This window comes from Peromyscus leucopus, chromosome 22, assembly GCF_004664715.2.
Source record: "Peromyscus leucopus breed LL Stock chromosome 22, UCI_PerLeu_2.1, whole genome shotgun sequence".
Taxonomy (NCBI): Eukaryota; Metazoa; Chordata; class Mammalia; order Rodentia; family Cricetidae; genus Peromyscus; species Peromyscus leucopus.
Genome location: NC_051081.1, coordinates 4491248 through 4514585, shown reverse-complemented (window position 1 = coordinate 4514585; position 23338 = coordinate 4491248). Strand labels below are relative to the sequence as shown.

Here is a 23338-nt window from a genome sequence, read left to right as displayed (position 1 = left end):
TTTATTTGTATGTTAATAAATAAAGTTACCTGGGTGTCAGAGCTAATAGCAAGCCATAGCAGAAGTCTGGCAGTGGTAGCACATGCCCTTAATCCTGATCACATGACAGGTAGATCTCTGTGTGTTCAAGGACACCACCAACATGGAGACACATGCCTTTAATCTCAATACCAACCATAGAAACCTAGAGGCCTGTATAGATAGGCAGTGATAAGGAGGTCATGTGGTTGGGTTTATAACCAATGAGAAGGCAGAACAGAAAGTCAATAAAAAGAAAGATACACAGGAAGTAGGTCTCTTTCTGACAGCAACAGTGAGTGGTAAGAAGGCAGTCTTGGTCTTAGCTCTTGGCTGCTGCTATGACCTCTTGGGCTTTTAACTCTGCATTGTGTTTCTTATTTAACAAGACCACTACATCTATAGTTGAGGTCCCCTTTCATAGGGTCACATGTCAGTTATCATGTATATTGGATATTTGCATTAAAATTCATATCAGTATCAAAATTAAAGTCATGAGTAGTGACAGAAGTAATTTTTTGGTTGGGGTCACCACAACTTGAGCAACTGTATTACTGGGTCCCAGTATTAGAGAAGTTGAGAACCATTTCCATGGAGGAATGCTGCTTACTGTCTTGGTACCCATGTCTTGCTCAATCTGCTTTCTTATAGAATCCAGTACCTCCATCCCTGGGAGGGTACCACCCACAAGGAGCTGGAACCTCCCAAATAAATCCCCAATTAAGAAAATTGCTCTATAGGCTTGCCTACAACATGATCTTATGGAGGCATCTGCTTAACTGAAGTTCCCTCTTCTCAGATGACTTAAGCTTGTGTGACACAAAAATCCAGCATAGTCACTATTGCCTCGGTCCCTGCTGTGAAGGCTGAAGTTGAATCAGCATTGCAGGCGCAAGTACCTGGATTCAGGCTGCCATGGCTTCCAGGGACTGATTCAGCCACAGTCTAGAGTGGGAACAAGAGTGGAGTGTGGGGAACACAGGGAACCTTCTGCCCAGCTGGATCTTCATGGCCCAATTCTCCCTGCCCTTGGCTGGAAACTTCTCTTTTACAATGAGGCAGCAAAGACCAGGTGTTAAGTCTAAGCCGCTCTGCTCTCTTGCAGGAAACTAGGTCATTTCTGTGTCTTTTCTTTTTTAATTTCAATGTCTTTAGCTAGGACTGACCCTCACAGAGGTTGTCATGTGGAATAGTAGGGGAGAGATCTGTGGTATCAGAGGTCTAAGAGGAACACCAAAAAAGTATAATGGTGGGGCTGGGGAGAAGGTTGTGGTAGAGGCCTTGTCTAGCATGTGTGACCCCTGAGTTCTGTCTGTAGCAGGGTAAGGAGAAGGAAAATAAACAAATGACAAACCAAAGTACTAAGGATACTGTGCTTTTCAAATCTAGACATAACTTACATGTGTTAAGAATAATAAGTGTCACTGGCTACTGAGCACAGAGGTCACAAGTCATGACAAAACCCAGTATCAGAGCTTTATTGGTGGCAGTGGGGGGCAGAAGAACCAGGCCTGAGGGAGATGCATGTGCAGAGAGCAGAGAGAGAGACAGACAGAGAAAAGATAGTGTTGTGGTGGGAGGGAGAACAGAGAAGTAAGAGAGAGGTCTGTGTTGGGCTATTTATGAAACAGATGAGCTTACAGAGCTATGCCAGGCATGTGCTGATTTCATGACCACACCATGTGCATGTAGTCACCAGTGCACACTGATGATGTAAGATCCAAGACCCTGGACAAAGTCATGACCCAAAATGTCCAAGAAATTTGGGATACCATGAAAAGACCAAACCTATGAATAATAGGGATAGAAAAAGGAGAAGAATACCAACTTAAAGTCACAGAAAATATATTCAACAAGATCATAGAAGAAAACTTTCCCAACTTAAAGAAGAAAATGCCTATGAAGATACAAGAAGCCTATAGAACACCAAACAGACTAGACCCCCCCAAAGAAGTCCCCTTGCCACATAATAATTAAACAACTAAACATACAGAATAAAGAAAGAATATTAAGAGCAGCAAAGGAAAAAGGCCAAGTGAATTATCAAGGCAAACCCATCAGAATAACACCCGATTTCTCAATGGAGACTTTGAAAGTCAGAAGGACCTGGAAAGATGTAATGCAGACACTAAGAGACCATGGATGCGAGCCTAGACTAATATACCCAGCAAAACTTTCAATTATCATAGACAGAGTGAACAAGACATTCCAAGACAAAGCCAGATTTAAACAATACTTATCCACAAACCCAGCCCTACAGAAAGCACTAGAAAGAAAATTCCAACCGAAGGAAGTCAGATACACACTCGAAAACACAGGCAATAGATAAAGCCACAGCAGTAAACCCCAAAGAAGAGAAGTACACACACGCTACCACCAAAAGATAACAGAAACTAACAATCACTGGTCATTAATATCCCTTAATATCAATGGACTTAATTCGCCTATAATAAGACATAGGCTTACAGAATGGATACAAAAGCAAGACCCATCTTTCTGCTGCATACAAGAAACACATCTCAAATTCAAAGATAGACACTACCTAAGAATAAAAGGCTGGGAAAAGACTTTCCAATCAAATGGTCGTAAGAAACAAGCAGGTGTAGCCATCCTGATATCCAGCAAAATAGACTTTAAACTAAAATTAATCAAAAGAGATCAAGAAGGGCATTACATACTCATCACAGGAAAGAACCACCAAGATGAAGTTTCAATTCTGAACATTTATACCCCAAATACAAGGGCACCCACATATGCAAAAGAAACATTACTAAAGTTTAAACCACATATAAAACCCCACACATTAATAGTGGGAGATCTCAACACCCCACTTTCACCACTGGACAGATCTCCCAAATCGAAACTTAACAGAAAAATAAAGGACTCAATTGATGTCATGACTCAAATGAACTTAATCAATATCTACAGAACATTCCATCCTAACAAAAAAGAATATACCTTCTTCTCAGCACCCCATGGAACCTTCTCTAAAATCAACTACATACTTGGCCACAAAGCAAATTTAAACAGATACAAAACAATTGGAATAACCCCCTGTGTTTTATCAGACCACCATGGTTTAAAGTTAGATTTCAGCAACAACAAAAACTACAGAAAACCTACAATCTCATGGAAACTGAATAATGCTCAACTGAATCACCAATGGGTTAAGGAAGAAATAAAGAAAGAAATTAAAGACTTCCTAGAGATCAATGAAAATGAAGACACCATATACCCAAATTTATGGGACACTATGAAAGCAGTGCTAAGAGGGAAATTCATAGCACTAAATGCCCACATAAAGAAGTTGGAGAAATCTCACACTAGTGACTTAACAGCACACCTGAAAGCTTTAGAACAAAAAGAAGCAAAGTCTCCCAGGAAGAAAGTTAGACACCAGAAAGTTATCAAAGTGAGAGGTGAAATCAGTAAAATAGAAACAAAGAGAACAATACAAAAAATTGATGAAACAAAGAGTTGGTTCTTTGAGAAAATCAACAAGTTAGACAAGCCCTTATCCAAACTAACCAAAAGGCAGAGAGAGAGAGTATCCAAATTAACAAAAATCAGAAATGAAATGGGGACATAACAACAGACATTGAGGAAATCCAGAGAATCATCAGGTCATACTTCAAAAACCTCTACTCCACAAAAGTGGAAAATCTAAAAGAAATGGATAATTTTCTGGATAGGTACCACATACCTAAGTTAAATCAAGACCAGATAAACTATGTAAATAGTCCAATAACTCCTAAGGAAATAGAAACAGTCATTAAAAGTCTCCCAACCAAAAAAAAGCCCAGGACCAGATGGTTTCAGTGCAGAATTCTTCCAGATCATCAAAGAAGAGTTAATACCAATACTCTCTAAATTGTTCCACACAATAGAAAGAGAAGGAACATTACAAAACTCCTTCTATGAGGCTACAATTACCCTAATTCCTAAACCAAACAAGGATACAACAAAGAAGAGAACTACAGACCGATCTCCCTCATGAACATCAATGCAAAAATACTCAATAAAATACTAGCAAACAGACTCCAAGGACACATCAAAACAATTATCCACCATGATCAAGTAGGCTTCATCCCAGGGATGCAACAGTGGTTCAACATATGAAAGTCCGTCAATGTAATACACCATATAAACAAACTCAAAGAAAAGAACCACATGATCATCTCACTAGATGCAGAAAAGGCATTTGACAAAATCTAACACCCCTTTATGATAAAGGCCTTGAAGTGATCAGGAATATAGGGAACATATCTAAACATAATAAAGGCAATTTACAGCCAGCCAACAACCAACATCAAATTAAAATGAGAGAAACTCAAAGCGATTCCGCTAAAATCAGGAATGAGGCAAGGCTGTCCACTCTCCCCATACTTATTCAATATAGTACTTGAAGTTCAAGCCAGAGCAATAAGACAACGTAAGGAGATTAAGGGGATACAAATTGGAAAGGAAGAAGTCAAGCTTTCCCTATTTGCAGATGGCATGATTGTATACTTGAGTGACCCCAAAGATTCAACCAAGGAACTGATACAGCTTATAAACACCTTCAGCAACATAGCAGGATACAAGATCAACTAAAAAAAAATCAGTTTCCCTCCTATATACAATGGACAAAGAAGCTGAGAAGGAATTCAGAGATACATCACCCTTTACAATAGCTGCACATGATATAAAATACGTTGGGGTAACACTAACCAAGCAAGTGAAGGAACTATATGACAAGAACTTTAAGTCCCTGAAAAAAGAAATTGAAGAAGATGTCAGAAAATGGAAAGATCTCCCATGCTCATGGATAGGCAGGATTAACATAGTAAAAAGGGCAATCTTACCAAAAGCAATCTTCAGATTTAATGCAATCCCCATCAAAATACCAACACAATTCTTCACAGACCTGGAGAAAATAATACTCAACTTCATATGGAAAAAAAAAACCCAGGATAGCCAAAAGAATCCTGTACAATAAAACAACCTCTGAAGGCATCATGATCCCTGACCTCAAGCTCTACTATAGAGCTACAGTAATAAAAACAGCTTGGTATTGGCATAAAAACTAACACGTGGACCAATGGAATCAAACTGAAGACCCTGACATTAATCCGCACACCTATGAACATATAATTTTTGACAAAGAAGCCAAAAGTGTACAATGGAAAAAAGAAAGCATCTTCAACAAATGTTGCTGGCATAACTGGATATCAACATGTAGAAGGCTTCAAATAGATGCATATCTGTCACCGTGCACAAAACTTAAGTCCAAGTGGATCAAAGACCTCAACATAAATCCAGCTACTCTGAACCTGCTAGAAGAGAAAGTAGGAAGTAGTCTTGAATGCATTGGCATAAAAGATCACTTCCTAAATATAACACCAGTAGCTCAGACACTGAGAGAAACAATCAATTAATGGGACCTCTTGAAACTAAGAAGATTTTGTAGAACAAAGGGTACGGTCAACAAGGCAAAGCGACAGCCTACAGAATGGGAAACTGTCTTCACCAACCCCACATCTGACAGAGGACTGATATCCAGAATATATAAGGAACTCAAGAAATTAAACATCAAAATGCCCAACAGTCCAATTAAGAAATGGGCTTTAGAACTAAACAGAGAATTCTCAACAGAGGAAACTCAAATGGCTGACTTTTAAGGAATTGCTCAACATCCCTAATCATCAGGGAAATGCAAATCAAAACAACTCTGAGATACCACCTTACATCTGTCAGAATGGCTAAGATCAAAAACACTGAAGACACTTTATGCTGGAGAGGATGTGGAGCTAGTGGAACTCTCCTCCACTGCTGGTAAGAATGCAAGCTTGTACAACCACTTTGGAAATTATGGCTCTTTCTTAGAAAATTGGGAATTAATCTCCCCCAAGATCCAGCTATACCACTCTTTGGAATATACCCAAGGAATGCTCAAACATACCACAAGAGCACTTGCTCAGCTATCTTCATATCAGCATTGTTTGTAATAGCCAGAACCTGGAAACAACCTAGATGCCCTTCAACTGAAGAATGGATAAAAAAATGTGGTACATATACACAATGGAATAATACTCAGCAGAGAAAAACAATGACATCCTGAGGTTTGCAGGCAAATGGATGGATATAGAAAAAATATCCTGAGTGAGGTAACCCAGACTCAGAAAGACAAACATGGTATGTACTCACTCATAGGAAGATACTAGATTTGGAACAAGGATGACTGGACTGTTACAACACCAGGGAGGCTACCTGGAAAACAGGACCCCAAGAAAGACACGGGGATCACCCAATGATGGAGAAATTTATGAGATCTACATGAACAGCCTGGATGTGAGTGGGGGTAATGAAGGGCAAGGGTTGAGGGAAAGAGAGCTTGGGGGATCACCTTCTCCACATTTATTCAAAATAGTACCTGAAGTTCTAGCTACAACAATAAGAAAACTAAAGGAGATCAAGGGGATACAAATTGAAATGGAAATTTCAAAGATTCATTATTCACAGATGATGATAGTATACATAAGTGACCACAAAAATTATATCAGGGGATGCAAACTGCTGATAAACACCTTAAAATAATGGCTGGCTACAAGAGTAACTTTAAATTATTCTCCTATATACAAATGGGCTGTGAAAGAAATCAGGGAAACAACATCCTTCACAAGAACCACAAATTACATGAAATAACTTGGTGTAATTTTAGGCAAGTGAGAGATCTGCATGAGAAGAACTATAAGTCTTTGAAGAAAGAAATTGAAGACTATATCAGATGATGGAAAGATATCCCATGCTCATGTATTCACAGGATTAACAGTATAAATGGCCATCTCGCCCAATACCCATAGAAATTCCAACACAATTATTTATAAATTTTGAAAGAAAAATACTCACCTTCATGTGGAAAAACAAAAAATCCAGAATAGCAAAATCCCATCTTGTATAGGAAAAGAACTTCTGGAGATATCAACATCCCCGATTTCAAGCTCTACTACAAAATTATAGATATAAAAACCTCATGGTATTCACATAAAAACAGACAAATTGATCAGTGGACTCAAACTTGAGACAGTCATAAAGCCACACACCTATGTGTTCTTGGTTGGTTTTTTACTCATTGGCTTTTTGGGAGGATGCACTACCCAACTCTCAATGAAATATATATGGAACCTTAGTATTTCTTATAAATGCCTAGCCTTAGTTTAGCTTGTTTCTACCCAGCTTTTCTTGACTTCAATTATCCCATCTACCTTTTGCCTCTGGGCTTTTTCCTTTTCTTATTTCTGTATATCTTACTCTCACTCTTACTCTGTGGCTGGCACCTAGTAGCCTCCTCTCTTTGTTCTTGCTCCTTCCTCAATCATTTCTTCCCATATTTCTCCTATTTATTTTTTCTGCTTGCCAGCTCTGTCTATCCTTTCTCCTGCCTTGATATTGGCCACTCGGCTTTTTATTAGACCAATCAGGTGTTTTAGACAGGCCAAGAGTAACACAGCTTTGCAGAGTTAAACAGATTCAACATAAAAGAACCCAACACAACTTTGCATCATTCAAACAAATGATTCACACCATAAACAAATGTAACACATCTTAAAACAATACCTTTTGTCTGTGATGACTTATCAATTATGACTAAACTTATGACCCTAGAAGTGTAAGAGAAAAAGTTAAACATGATATGATCTGTTTTAGAACAACATGAATCTAACCCTGCTTTCGAAATTCTGTATAAATAAAGAAGCATTCTGACTGCTGGCTAGTCAGGGTGCAAGATTCTCTCTACCATCATGACTCACTCATCCTTCCCTGGACAACTCCTTACCTCCTCTCTGGAACCTGGCCACTACCAGAGCTGGCCCCAGGCAGCCTAGAACAATGATACGTGGTTGCTGCACTATATCCATGAGCAAAGCATAGTGCATGCACCATGAAAGCTGTCTTAGCACCATGAATGCACTGAATACATACAGTATGCATGCTGACACACTAGTTTAAGTTTTGCAAGGTCACTTACAAAGAATTCTAGGTTATTGGCATGAGATGCCCACAGTACAATGCAGCATAAGTTCTGGATTACTGTATTGAGTCTCACACAATGCATTTACAATGGGTGCTGGGTCATAGACATAAACCTACCACAGTACAAAACCAGGAATCCTGAGATCCAGATGAAAGCCTCCACAGTACATGCACCATGGGGGACAGATTGAAGCCATGGGAACCCACAGTACATGCAACATGCATTCTGGGTTGTAGGCATAGCCATCCTAGAAAAAAAGAATCATGTTTTCTAGGATACTTCTGTCAGCCTCATACAGTACATGCTTTATGAATGTTTGGATACAGGCATGAGCCTCTGACAGTACATGTACCATAGGTGCTGACATGCTGGTGTCAATCTCACACAGTACATGAGCCATGATTGCTGCATTAAGGTTGGATTCTTCCACAGTATATGATCCATAAGTTTTGAGTGACAGCCATGGGGTCAACACAGTGCATGCAAGAAAAATGTGGGGTTATAGGCATGAGTATTCTACAGACATGCACCATGAGTGTTGGGTTACTGGTGCAACTATTCCACATTTTATAAACCAGTCATGCTTGAGTAGAACAGCATTTACAATGATTGTTGAGTTATTAGCCTAAGCCCCCAACAGTACAAGCACCATGTTTGCTGGTTAGTAGGCATGACCTTGCCAAAGTTCATGCACATGTATCAGCCGTCAATAGTTCTTGCATCATGCATGAGTGCTGCATTACATCCATGACTAAGCCACAGTACATCCTCCATAAATACTGGCTTACAGTCATCAACCCGACACAGCACATACAGCACCAGTGCTAACCTAGTGGTCTGAGTCTCACACTAGGAATTCTATGGTAGTGGACTGAGGCACCCAGAGTACCTGCCCCATGAGCTTTGGATTACTGAGTTCAGTCTGACACAGAACTTCCACAAAGATAATTGGGGGAATTATCTTGAATAATAATTAATGCAGAAAGATCCAGGCATAACCATTCCATGAGTGTGGGGTGTTTACCCACCACCCCCACAGCTTCCCAGAGTTTTCTTGAGTGCAATCAGCAGGAAATATTAGATAGAATGATTTATTGTGGAGAACATTGCAGAGATAAACAGATAGAAAATAAAGGATAGCCTCGAGAGGGCCTGGAACCTATTCCAATGGGCCCTGACTGTCTCTGGCCCAGGGTTTTTATAGAGACTCCAAGGGGTGGAGCAAAAGACCTCCTCCCCCAGCACAGCCAAGTGCAGACCATCTCAGACACCTGCACTCAGGCCTGTGGTCCTGTTCATCCTCTATTCGGACCTGCTGGGTAAAGCCACGAGGAATTCGAGAACGGGCTCCCACACATGAGCAGGTGATGCTAGGCTGCATTAAAAAGCTACCTAGCTATATATGAGCCTGTGAGTGAGGGAGACAGTAAACAGCTTGTTTTCTGCTTCACATTTTTGCTTAACTTCCTAGCCTTATCTTGTTCAATGATGGACTGCAACATGGAGTAGTATGTAGTAGTATTTAAATCTTTTCCAACAGCAATCTCTCAAGTTTCCAGAAGAAAGATGGGGTCCCACAATGATGACTCTACTCAGTCCAGAATGACATTATGGTATTCAAAAAACATTACTCAATCATCAATCCAAGACTGAAAACTCTCCAAAATAGTCCCATAATAAAATGGTCCATTATAATACACTTCTAGCCAGAATCTCATACAACCCATCACTCTGAGACTGGCTGCAGAATGTACAGTTAGTCCAACTGAGACCTAACAATGTGAGCTTTTATACAGGACCCCACAGAGATACCATCACCCCCTGAAGAGCAGGAAGCAATTCTAAGAAAACAATGCCTCTTTTCTCAAAAGTTTCATGTTTCTTAGGGTTATGGATAATGGTTATAGGGTTGGGGGTGGAAGAAAATATTGGACTTGGGACTCTCCTTAAGAAAAGAAAAAGGGGGATGGATAGGTATGGGATATTAAGGTAGATTATTGTATATAATAGTAAACTAATTTAGGTTTTTTTTTTTTTTTTTTTTTTTTGGTTTTTCAAGACAGGGTTTCTCTGTGTAGCTTTGCGCCTTTCCTGGAACTCACTTGGTAGCCCAGTCTGGCCTCAAACTCACAGAGATCCGTCTGGCTCTGCCTCCTGAGTGCTGGGATTAAAGGCGTGCACCACCACTGCCCGGCTAATAGTAAACTAATTTAGCAAAGTATTAGATTTAGATGAATTGCATTGTTATGGATTCTTGTATATTGATACAAATGTAAGTTATGTTTATATTCTTATTAAAGATAAATTATATATTGATACAAATGCAGAACTATAATTCTTGTAATGTACATATATTTCTACTTTTATTTGAAATGTTTGTATATTGATACAAATGTAAAATTTTATTTGTCATACTGTATGTATGTTCTACCTCTGTTTTGGATATTTTGTATATTGATACGTATTTAGAATTTTTGTCATATTGCACTATACATTCCTACCTGTGCATTAGCTATTTTGTGTATTGCCACAATTTTGAAGTCATTGTCCTTTTACTGTACTTTTGCTTACAGACTGTTTACCTTGTTTACATGAAGCCTTAGTCCTTAGGTTATTGAGGTAGATAGGACTTACAGATTTATAGTCACCTATGTTTGCCATCTCTATAGTTATGTTAGTTAGTTTGTCCAGATTTACAGATATATAGGTCAGATGGACAAGTAATCTTCAAACACTTCATAGACCTAGAGAATATGGCATTTAAATAACCTAGAATTCTGTTGACAGGATTACATCTTAGAGCACTGATTTGATCCCAAGAGAATGTTGGGTTTCTAAGACATTTCCATTTGGAAGATTGTCTTCTTCTTCTTGGCACAAAATGGCCTCCTGCGCACAGAACTGCCCTTCTGTTGACTACTTACAGTAGGAATACTGTCCCTTCAGAATGAGTGGGCCACAAAAATAAGCAATACTGAGCTCTGCCAAGACAGGGTAAGATAATCTTTCAAAATACCTGCTTCTGAAAATGATTTCTTAGATACTCTAGGCCTGTAGCCAATTTGAATGCACCAATGATGCTGAGAGGCTTTAGTTGACTGTCCAGGTTTCCAGCTGTCTCTGTCTACACTTGCAAAATTCCTGAAAGTTGCTTGAGTCCATCTCCTGTTTTCTCTATTATGTTCCTTCTCAGGTCTTTCATGGAGTTGAAGACTATATAGTTACAGTTACAATTTTCCCATATCTTAGCTAGAACATATTAGTACTAGAGTCAGAACCTTCAAGGTAGGACAGCTATTGTAATCTTGGTAATTTGCCACTTACCTATGTTCTGAATATTTCTAGACATTTAGCATGTCTTTCTTGTTTGATGTTATTTTTGTTGGTTGGAGTTCCATTTTTTGTTTATGTTATTGCCCTTTATTTTTCCTGGACAATACTTGATAATCATTCTTATTGTATATAGTTTGCATTAATATTAGACCTTCTCATTTAGACAAAAAGAGATAATCTAGTAGTAATTGTTATACCCATGACCTTGGACTATATGGACCAAATGAGGTGGTGCTTCCTGCTCTTGTACATGGCCTCTTATAACGGGTTGTAGAAGGGTCACATGCCCTTCATACTGCTCCTGCCTGCAATGTGGTTTCCATCCCAGTCAGAACAGAGGATGACTTCTTTTGTCTACTCCATTCTGTAATTATAAATGTATTTCTTCAATTTACATCTTAATAAATTCTGTTATATATTGAATACACTCACATGGCTTGATTGTAATAGTAGTAAGCTGAAATAATTCTTTCTTCTGCAGGGTGCTTTTTTTCGTTTTTCGAGACAGGGTTTCTCTGTGTAGCTTTGTGCCTTTCCTGGAACTCACTTGGTAGCCCACGCTGGCCTCGAACTCACAGAGATCTGCCTGTCTCTGCCTCCCGAGTGCTGATATTAAAGGCATGTGCCACCATGGCCCGGCATGCAGGGTGCTTTTGTCATGGAGTTTTATATGGCAGCAGGACAAAACTAGAGCACATACATACATGCTAACTACTACACAGATGCTGAATTTCAGGACAGAGGGACTTAGGATGTTTCCCAGTTGGTAGAATGTTTGCATAGCATGAACAAAAACTACAGGTTTATCTCCAGTATCGCATAAGTCAGGAGAGGTGGTTCACACCTATAATCCCAGTAGTAGCTGTTGTGGGATGGTCTGTATGTCAAATTGCTCTGATTGGTCAATAAATAAAACACTGATTGGCCAGTGGCCAGGCAGGAAGTAGGTGGGACAAGGAGAGAGGAGAATTCTGGGAAGCAGAAGGCTGAGGCAGAGAGACACTGCCAGCTGCTGCCATGACCAGCAGCATGTGAAGACACTGGTAAGCCACCAGCCACGTGGCAAGGTATAGATTTATGGAAATGGTTTAATTTAAGCTATAAGAAGAGTTAGCAAGAAGCCTGCCACGGCCATACAGTTTGTAAGCAATATAAGTCTCTGTTTACTTGGTTGGGTCTGAGCGGCTGTGGGACTGGCGGGTGACAAAGATTTGTCCTGACTGTGGTCAAGGCAGGAAAACTCTAGCTACAAATGGCGCCCAACGAGTTGGCAAGAGTTTCCACCTAAAACCTGAGAAAAGATTCTAAAATGGAACTAAAAACAGCTTTCTAATTGTCTCTCTCAAATGAGCAGCAGCTGCTGGTTTGAGTTCCTGGCGGGTTCCTGTCGTGTGTGCTCAACCTGAAGTATGATGGAAATGAGGCCTCTGCAAGAGGCACATTAAGCTGCGTGGTGGATTTAGCCTTTGCTAGTACAAAACAAAAAGAGGTTTCTGGGCTACACGCTGCTTTGATAAGAAGCATAGACCCACTATTTCTGAGAATTGATGGCTCCCAAAGCTGGCAGAAAATGTACCACTGCCATGTTGGAAAGCTGAAGTGGGCAGAGCTAGCAGCCACAGTGCCTTTTCAGTCTTAGAATGGTGCAGTTTAAAGCAATAGGCTCAAAGTAATATAAAACATAAGCCACATAAAGATGGCTACCACACAGAGAATCTGGATTATGTTCTCTTTGATATTCATAACTGAAGAAAAACATTTGATTGCAAAAGCTGTTGAGTTATGCCAAAATGTATATTTTAAAGGTACCTTGACTTCAAAATTTGGATTTAAGGATACGTTGCTTTGGAAAAGAGGCTCTGCTTTTGTTTCTACAGAAAGCCAGAGGCTATGGATTTGTTCCAGATTAAGATACATCAGGTTTGACCAGCCAAGACCCCCTGAAAGGTCTCCGATGGCACCATGGCCCAGATGATCCAACATCCAGAATCATTTCAAGGCAACTGGCTCAGACAATACAGTCTCACGGACTACTCCATGATCCTAAAATTTCCTTCGCGTCCCCATAAGATACAGCACCCCCCTCCAGCAGGAAGTAGTAAGAGAAGCTATGCCCAAATTCCCAAGTATACCAAGCTGGCTTTGGAGATGTGTAAAAGTTAAAACCTTCCTTTTTAAAAAAAGAAAAGGGGAAGTGTTGTGGGATGGTCTGTATGTCAAATTGCTCTGATTGGTCAATAAGTAAAACACTGATTGGCCAGTGGCCAGGCAGGAAGTAGGTGGGACAAGGAGAGAGGAGAAATCTGGGAAGCAGAAGGCTGAGACAGAGAGACACTGCCAGCTGCCACCATGACCAGCAGCATGTGAAGACATTGGTAAGCCACCAGCCACGTGGAATTGTTGTTGATGTGGGGCCCCATCTTCTTCCTGGAGACTTCAGTTGATGTTAGGCCTGGCCGTGATTTCCTGCAGAAAACTGATAAGAGACTAGAACACAAAGACATATATATGCAACTAATTGAAGCCTTTTTTTCTAGAATTAGTTAGTACTCTATAAGACCATTCATATTTTAACAAAGTTTAAAATGTATAAATATCTATCTATATATATTAATCTTATAAATTTTGATATAAAATTCATACTTTAAGAAAAGTTTAAAGAATCAGAATAGAATTGAAGAATTGAGATTAGTAATAGAATAGTCCCTTAATTAATTTGGCTTTTGTCCTGTCCCATAGCAGAAGATGGCTCTTTTATTCTGGCATGATACAGGGAGTTTGCATTTTCCTTTTAACAACATGCTTGAGTTTAAAGAAGGAGAGAGCCATTCTCCAACTCCAAAGTCAGCTTTAAATTTTGATTGAACTGGGACTGTTAGAAGACCAATAGTGTTAAATCTTTAGAGAAAAGCAGAAACAAACATTTAGGAAGATAAAAATTTTTTTAGATAATATATACCCATACACCGTTTCACTCTGTTTCTTGGGATAGATGATTTGTCCCTTTTCTTTAGTTGTCTCATTTGTTCAGTGTTCTTCAGATTCCTTAACCTTCATTCTCCTAAAAGACAAAGACAAAAACCTTTCCCCAAGACTAATTTGGGGATGTTTCTTTTTGGCAAGTTATTATCTGATTAAATAAAAAGGCATGTGTTACTGGTACAAGTTAGTTTAAATTGGATGTTCATGCTGGTTGATGAACTATCACCTCCTCTAATTAAGAGGTCTCTCTTGTTCAAATCGAACCTTTATCAATTTTGATGGTACCCACAGATTATCTTCTCCTGTAGAAACAAAAGCAAAACCTCATCCCCAATGTAATACATACCCTGGTTTCCATTCTGAGGTCAGCACGTCCTTAAAGTATATAGGCTGATTTAATTCTGTGGTTTTTTCTATTATCCAATGTCTCTCTGCAGCTGTTGTTCCTTTCTCATTGGCATTCAGAAAATTCAAAGTTTGAAGAGCATTATGCAGTCTATTTCTGGGGGTTTTTGTTACCCATTTCTGTTTATTTAGCATATCCTTTAGAGTTCTGTTTGATCTTTCTATAACTGCTTGACCTGTAGGATTATGTGGTATGCCTGTAATATGGTTTATATTGTAATAAGCAAAAAACTGTTTCATTTTAACAGAGACATATGATGGAGCATTGTCAGTTTTGATTTGTGCAGGTATACCCATGATGGCCATAACTTCTAGCAAATGAGTGATTACAGAATCAGCTTTTTCAGAACTCAAAGCAGTTGCCCATTGAAATCCTGAATAAGTATCAATGGTGTGGTGTACATATTTCAATTTTCCAAATTCTGCAAAGTGAAAAACGTCCATCTGCCAGATTTCATTTCTCTGAGTACCCTTTGGGTTACATCCAGCTGGTAATGGCATTTGATTGTAGAAGGAACAAGTAGGACATTTCTTTACTATTTCTTTGGCTTGTTGCCAGGTTATGGAAAAATCCTTTTTTAAACCTTTACTATTGACATGATGTTTTTTATGAAATTCTGAGGCCTCCAGCACATTTCCTATCAATAATTTATCAATCTCATCATTGCCTTGTGCTAGAGGGCCTGGCAGACCAGTATGGGATTGAATGTGAGTTATATATAAAGGATGATTCCTTTTCCTGATTGTATCTTGTAATTGAATAAATAATGAAGTTAATTCTGAAGCATCAGGGATAAATTCTGCAGTCTCAATATGTAACACCACTCTTTCAGCATACTGAGAGACAGTTACTATGTTGAGAGGTTCTGAAAAATCCATTAATACCAACAGAATAGCATACAATTCTGATTTTTGAACTGAATTATACGGACTTTGAACCACTTTACTTAAATTTTCTGATTTGTAACCTGCCTTTCCTTCTTTGTTGGCATCTGTATAAAATGTACGAACTCCAGATATGGTTTTTTGCCATACAATTCGAGGCAAGATCCAATCAGCTCTCTTTATAAGATCAATTCTATCGCTTTTGGGATATTTGCTGTTAATTTCTCCCAAAAAATTACTGCAAGCTCTTTGCCAAGGTTCACTTTCTATCCATAATTTTTCAATGTCCTCCCTTAGTTAATGGTATGACAATTTCTGCTTGGTCTATTCCTGCTAATTGATGAAGTCTCAATTTTCCTTTGCAAATCAAGTCAGAGATTTTTTCCACATAAGTTTTTAATTTTTTATTTGGTTTATTTGGTAAAAATATCCATTCCAATATAATATCTTCCCTCTGCATTAATATTCCAGTAGGAGAACGCCTAGAAGGTAAAATAACCAAAATGCAATCCAGCTTTGGATCAATACGATCCACGTGTCCTTCATGCACTTTCTTTTCTACCAAGGCCAATTCTTTCTCAGCTTCAGGTGATAATTTTCTTGGACTATTTAAGTCCTTGTCACCTTCTAATGTTTTGAACAAATTAGTCAGTTCATCATTTTTTACCCCAACAATAGTTCATAGATGAGAAATGTCTCCAAATAATCTTTGAAAGTCATTAAGAGTCTGTAGTCTATCTCTCCTAATTTGCACCTTTTGGGGTCTAATTTTTTGTAGCTCTATTTTATATCCTAAATAATTAATAGAATCTCCTCTTTGTATCTTTTCAGGAGCAATTTGTAATCCCCAGCAAGGAAGGAAGCAGGATCAGGAATTGAAGGTCACCATTGGTTATCATGAGTTCAAAGCAAGCCAGGAATTAAGAGAACAGAGACTCACAGGGGGTTCTAACTGATGTACTTCCTTTAAGCACGGAGGCAAAATAAGGGCAAGAAAATGCTGTGTTCTTTCAAAGGATTGTAATTTAGTCACTTGTATCACCTGATGAAATTGACCAGCAAGTCTTACCCTCATCTCAAATCTCCTCAGCAGAAGCATTTCTGTTAAAACAGGTAACATGAGATCTCTAGAATGCCAGGAAATATGTATAATTCATCTTGAGCTTTCTTTAATGCCAGATAAACTTACTCCCCTTGGGGTACATGTAGGAAGCAGATGAAGTTTTGGTTGAATGTATATAGTTGACCAGGGCATGGTCATACTAAGGATTCCAATGTCTCATACCAATGGGAATGGCAAAGTCTTTCCCTGTTCAGTCTTGAAGAAAAAAAAAGCCCTCCCGAGGATTACATATCAATGTTGACAGCATGTAAAACTTACAATAACAGCTTCCTTCTCCAGGCCAACTACAATCTGACCCAGCTTCCCGAACAGAGACACTACCACACAACACCAAAGAGAGTAACACTGTGCTTGATGGTTTTATGTCAACTTGACACAAGATGAAGTCGTTTGAGAGGAGGGATCTCAAATTTTAAAAAAGTCTCTATAAAGTCTATCTGTGGGCAAGCCTATAGGCCATTTTCTTAAATAATGATTGATATGAGAGGGACTAGAGGGACCAGCCCATTGTGTTGGGTGCTTTCCCTGACCTGGTGGTCCTAGTTCTTATCAAAAGACTGGCTGTGCAATCCCATAATGCACAATCCGGTAAGCAACCCTCTACAGCCTTGCATCAGGTTTTGCCTAATGTTTCATGTCCTCACTGTCCCTGATGAACCGTTATATGGAACTGTGAGCAAAATAAACCCTTTACTCCCCAGGTTGATTTTTTGTCATGGTATTGTATCACAACAGTAACCCAGGACACCTTGCTTCCCCATTTAGCTGTATAAAATATCTCAGCTCCTCAGTTCAGATTCAGATGTATTAGAACACACACATACACAAAACACACACACACACACACACACACACACACACACACACACACACACTTGCTGAGTCTCCTTAGTTTCCAGGCTACAGCTGGTGTGCCTCCATAAAAAGCCATGGACCTACTCAATACAAACTTTCCTGTATATGTTATCTTTCACTTCTTCATTCCATGCTACTCAATTAAGGTTAATATGTAAGCAAAATGAACAATAAACCTTTATTCATGACTCCCTCACCCATTAGGTGCAAGCAATACTTCAAAAATCAGGACCATGAACAAACATTGCCCTTGTAAGATCTTCAGACAAAGGAAATTCTTGTGTTTCCTTAAGTGATTGGAGCTATCTGATTACAGCGTCATCGACAGAAAGGTCTCAAGGTCTTGGGATTCCACCATAACACTAGGCATCTATGAACACCAGTCATCCATCCTCACTAGCATCCAGGGTTGTAATTGAGAAGCCATAGATAGAAAGAAGGGCATACTAAGAAACCAGAGCTGTTTTTATTACTATAGCTCTATAGTAGAGCTTGAAGTCAGAGATGTTGATACCTCCAAAGGTGACTTTATTGTACAGGTTTGTTTTAGCTATTCTGGGTTTTTTGTTTTTCGTTATGAAGTTGAGTATTGTTCTTTCCAGGTCTGTGAAGAATTATGTTGGGATTTTGATGGGGATTGCATTGAATCTGTAGATTGCTTTTTGTAAGATTACCATTTTTACTATGTTAATCCTACCATCTCATGAGCATGGGAGATCTGTCCATTTTCTGACATCTTCTTCAATTTCTTTCTTCAGAGAATTAAAGTTCTTGTCATACAGGTCTTTCACTTGCTTAGTTAGAGTTACCCCAAGGTATTTTATATTATTTGTGGGTATTGTAAAGGGTGATGTTTCTCTCATTTCTTTCTCAGCCCAATTGTCATTTGTATATAGGAGGGCTACTGAGTTTTTTGAATCAATCTTGTATTCTGAAACATTACTGAAGGGTTTTATCAGTTGTAGGAATTCCTTGGTAGAATTTTTGGGGTCATATCATCTGTAAATAGTGCAAGTTTGACTTCTTCCTTTCCAATTTGTATCCCCTTGATCTTCTTTTGTTGTCTTATTGCTCTAGCTAGATCTTCAAGTACTATATTGAATAAATATGGGGAGAGTGGACAGCCTTGTCTTGTTCCTGATTTGAGTGGAATGGCATTCAGTTTCTCTCCATTTAATTTGATGTTGGCTGTTGGCTTTGTGTAAATTTCCTTTATTATGTTTTGGTATGTTCCTTGTATTCCTGATCTCCAAAACCTTTATCATGAAAGGGTATTGGGTTTTGTCAAAGGTATGTAAAATGAAAAAAAAATCTTAAAAAATGTCATATTCAACAAATATTTGTTCAAATTTTTTTTTGGAGAAGCCAGAGCTATGCCAGGCATGGTGTGACTTAAAGATGTGGGATCCTAAGTCTGCATGACCACTTTTGTAGGCTCTGAAGGACTGTCTTTGAGAAAATGGAGGAAATGAGAATTCCTCCTACTAGTTCACAGGCAGGATATTTATTAGCTTCAGGGAAGTATCTTGGGAGGAGCATGGTAGAAGCAGAACACAGCACATGGAGCTCAGTCCAGACATCAGGTGAGTTGTTGCTGAAATGAGCTTCACATTGTTTAGCCAGGTGGCCACACCTTTTACCTGGGTTGACATCAAGATAAAACTTCATGACCTTGGACCAGGATGCTACCTGCAGCTGAGGCACATCCTGAAGCTTGGAAAGCAAGTATGTCCACTAAGGTTCCTCTTAAGAAGAAAGAGCAGAAACCAGTAAGAGAAAGCAACTGTAAGCCAGACCCTAGCATAGGACTCAAAGCTGGCCCTGTCATTTACCCTCTTGTTCAAGGGAACTCTGAGATAAGACTGCATCCTCTGCAGAAAAGCATAGCATATTGGTACTTGCCTATTTGCCCAGGTATCTAACCTTTTTGAAAACTTGTCTGCACCTTGAGTAGCATGAAAGGGAGGTGACAGAAAGAGCCCTTCTACTAATATTTTCAGGGTATATCAGTTTCTTACAGCAAAATAAACTTTATCTTGTAATCATTTGTAAGTGAGTCAGCAGGATCATATTGGAGGTAAAGTGCTGTGGGATGGTCTGTATGCCAAATTGCTCTGATTGGTCAATAAATAAAACACTGATTGGCCAGTGGCCAGGCAGGAAGTATAGGCAGGACTAACAGAGAGGAGAACAGAGAAAACAGGAAGATGGAGGGAGTCACTGCCAACCTCCACCATGACAAGCAGTATGTGAAGATGCTGGTAAGCTATGAGCCATGTGGTAAGGTATAGATTTATAAAAATGGATTAATTTAAGATATAAGAACAGTCAGCAAGAAACCTCCCACAGCCATAAAGTTTTAAGAAATATAAGTCTCTGTGTTTACTTGGTTGGGTCTGACTGGCTGTGGGACTGACGGGTGACAGAGATTTGTCCTGACTGTGGGCCAGGCAGGAAAACTCTAGCTACAGTAAAGTTTGCAACTCTGTTGACATCTAGAAAATCAAATACTGGCAATACAAAAATGGTTCCATAAAAAATTTTCTTAGTCACTCAAAAACAAGAATTCTAATCTGCAAAAATGCATGAGAGGTTCCTTTCATCTCTTAATTGTATTATCCTGGCATGTAGTATGTCTACAAATCTGTATTTGTAGTTCTATATGAATCTTCCATAATTAATGTGCTAATCATGTTGAAAAGTATTTTTCCTACTGCACTGAGTACTGCTAAACTAATTCTCTTAACACTTTTAGTGTTTTCTAGTTGTACATGACCATGCTTGTTGCATTATTTCTATTTGTAGATTTTCATTGGTGAATCAGTATTTTAAAGGCAGATAATAGTTGAGTATTATTATTGATGTGTGTGTCTGTTCTTTTAGGATCAATTTTCAGATGAATCTATACTTCTAGCACTAATTTTGACAAATGCAATGCATATGGGGGTTTTCTAGACTGGACTTTATAAGGTACATTAATTAATGCCTTATAATGAGGAACTAATTTAACAAAACTGTGAACAAAGTGTTTTATCTTTAATATCAATTTTCTGGTAGACAAAACTTTTGAGGAAAATTTGTGGGTTCATTACATGTTTTATAATATGATTTTCCAAGAGAGATGAAATATGCATATATATTTACTCATAAAAAGAAAAGAACTGGGACTGCAGAGCTCTTAGCAGGCAGATGGACTCAGTTCCCAGGGAAAGGACAAGGATGGCAAGATCTTTTAGCCTTTAGGGGATACCTTTGTTAGGCACCATTCACAATGGGCAGCTCCTGCCTGCGAGTCTTTGAACCCCATCTAGAGAGGAAAGATTCTGAGACACTCTCTGGGTGCTAGCTGCCCTTGCCTACCTTCGATGTGCCTTATTTCAAGTACATTGATGAAGAAGATGAAGATGATGAATGGAGCAGCTGCTCACAGTCTTCCACTGAGGATGACTCAGTGGACTCTCTGCTCTCTGACAGGTACATGGTGGTGTCTGGGACCCTGGAGAAGATCTTGGAGCACCTTTTGAATGACTTGCACCTGGCAGAGGTCTAACACAAAGAAACAGAGATGCTCCTTGATGGCTTCATTCTCACATATACAGTATTCATGAAAACTGATGACCTGTGCCAGGTGCTGTTAAGACACTATTCTGCTAAGAAGTATCAAGGGGAAGAAGAAAACTCAAATGTCTCTTGTCGGAAGCTTAAGGTCTTCAGGTTTCGCAGTGGATTGCTCTGTACAAAGACTGGCTACATGAAGATGAACATTCAAAAATGTTTCTAAAGACCATATAGAGGAATGTGCTGGATGATATCTATGAATACTCAATTTTTGAGAAAAAATTGGAAGAATTTCAGAAGATACTTGGGATGCATAGTCATCACACTGTCAATGAATATTCACCGCAAAGGAAGAATAAAGCCCTTTCCCATCAATTCAGTCTTAAGGAGAACTGGCTCCAGCACAGAGGAGCTGTGGCCGAAACAGGAAATTATTTGCCATGTGTATATAACAGAGCACTCCTATGTCAATATGAAGGCGAAAGTTTCCAGTACAGCCCAGGTAATCCTGAAGGTGGTGGCTGAGAAGCTATAGCATGCCAAAGAGGATCTGGCTCTGGTGGCCATCATGTTCTCTGGAGAAAAGCATGAAATTCAGCCAAATGACTTGGCCATTTCCAAATCCATGGAGGCAACAGGACAGATATTTGTCTACCAGAAAGATCTAGCAGACACTTTGAGTCCTTTTGCAGAAAATGAGGAATCACAGCAAAGGTCAATGAGGATTTTGGGAATGAACACTTGGGACCTTGCTCTGGAATTAATGAGCTTTGATTGGAGTCTGTTCAATTCAATCCATGAGCAAGAGCTGATATACTTCATGTTCAGCAGACAGGGAAGTGGGGAGCACACAGTCAACCTCAGCCTTCTGCTCCAGAGATGCAACAAGGTCCAGCTCTGGGTGGCCACGGAGATTCTGCTCTGCAGCCAGCTGGGCAAGCGCGTGCAGCTGGTGAAAAAGTTCATCAAGATTGCTGCTCACTGCAAAGCTCAGCAGAACCAGAAACTCTTTCTTTGCTATCATGATGGGTTTCAACACTGCCTCTGTCAGTCAGCTGTCCCAGACCTGGGAGAAAATTCCTGGGAAGTTTAAGAAACTTTTCTCTGAACTTGAAAGCTTAATGGATCCTTCCCTAAACCACAAAGCCTACTGGGATGCATTCAAAAAGATGAAGCTGCCAAAAATCCCTTTCATGCCCTTATTTCTTAAAGATGTAACATTTATTCATGAAGGAAATAAAACATTCTTGGATAATCTTGTCAACTTTGAAAAGCTGCACATGATTGCAGACACTGTCCAACCACTGAGACACTACAGAAGCAACCAGTTTGGAAGTGACATGTCTCCATAGGAGCAGCAAGAGTCCTATGTCAACCACCTGTATGTCATTGACAGGAAGCAGGCCCTGTTCGAGCTCTCTCACAGGCTGGAGCCCCAGGCCTGAGCCATGCAATTCTGCCCTGTGACTTCAGCACGTAGAGTGAAGGAAAGGTCTCTGTACAGCATGTTGCTTCCTGTGAGAAAAGAGGTTGCTGAGTTTTATAAGCATACCATGAGACAAGTGCAGGAAAGCCAGCCAAAGGAAGTTTGGGAAGTGATGTCATCCACCAGAGGTGGGAGAGTGCCCCCTCTACCTCTGCTGTCAGTGAGAAGACAAAAGGAATCAGAGCATCCTTGGAACAGGGTTTTTCTTATGATGGTGATTTCAATCCAGACCAAGTCTCAGCTTATGGTGTGGCAGCATTAAGAGAAAACGTGTCTTGATATACAGCAGCCAGGTTGTTGTTGTTGTTGTCCAGTAAGATTGTGTGTATAGCAGGAAAAACTGTCATTCCGCCTCCACCACTTGACTGCCTATGGGCCATGAAGAGACTGAGAACACCTGAAGACATCTTCAGTGAGAGCATCTCCAGAGGGCCCAGGAAGAGAGGCTTCTTCAGCTAGAAACTGAACATCACCCTGGCAGGCATGGCCTGCTGTGCAAACAAGAAATGCCTGGCATACACTTCTTTGCTTCCACAATCATTTACCAGTGTATAGGCAGATGAAACTAGCTTCTGTACCACTGATGTACTCCTGTAAGCAAGGTAGACTGAGTTTCTCATCTAATAAGGAACTTGGCAGCGTTCAGTTTCTGGGAACTTACTTTACATATATTTTTGTT

At 39.5% G+C, this 23338-nt stretch overlaps 1 pseudogene; it reads left to right on the top strand.

Annotated features, from left to right (window-relative positions):
* Nucleotides 1-20886: 20886 nt before the first annotated feature.
* Nucleotides 20887-22618, top strand: LOC114685704 (annotated as a pseudogene).
* Nucleotides 22619-23338: the final 720 nt, after the last annotated feature.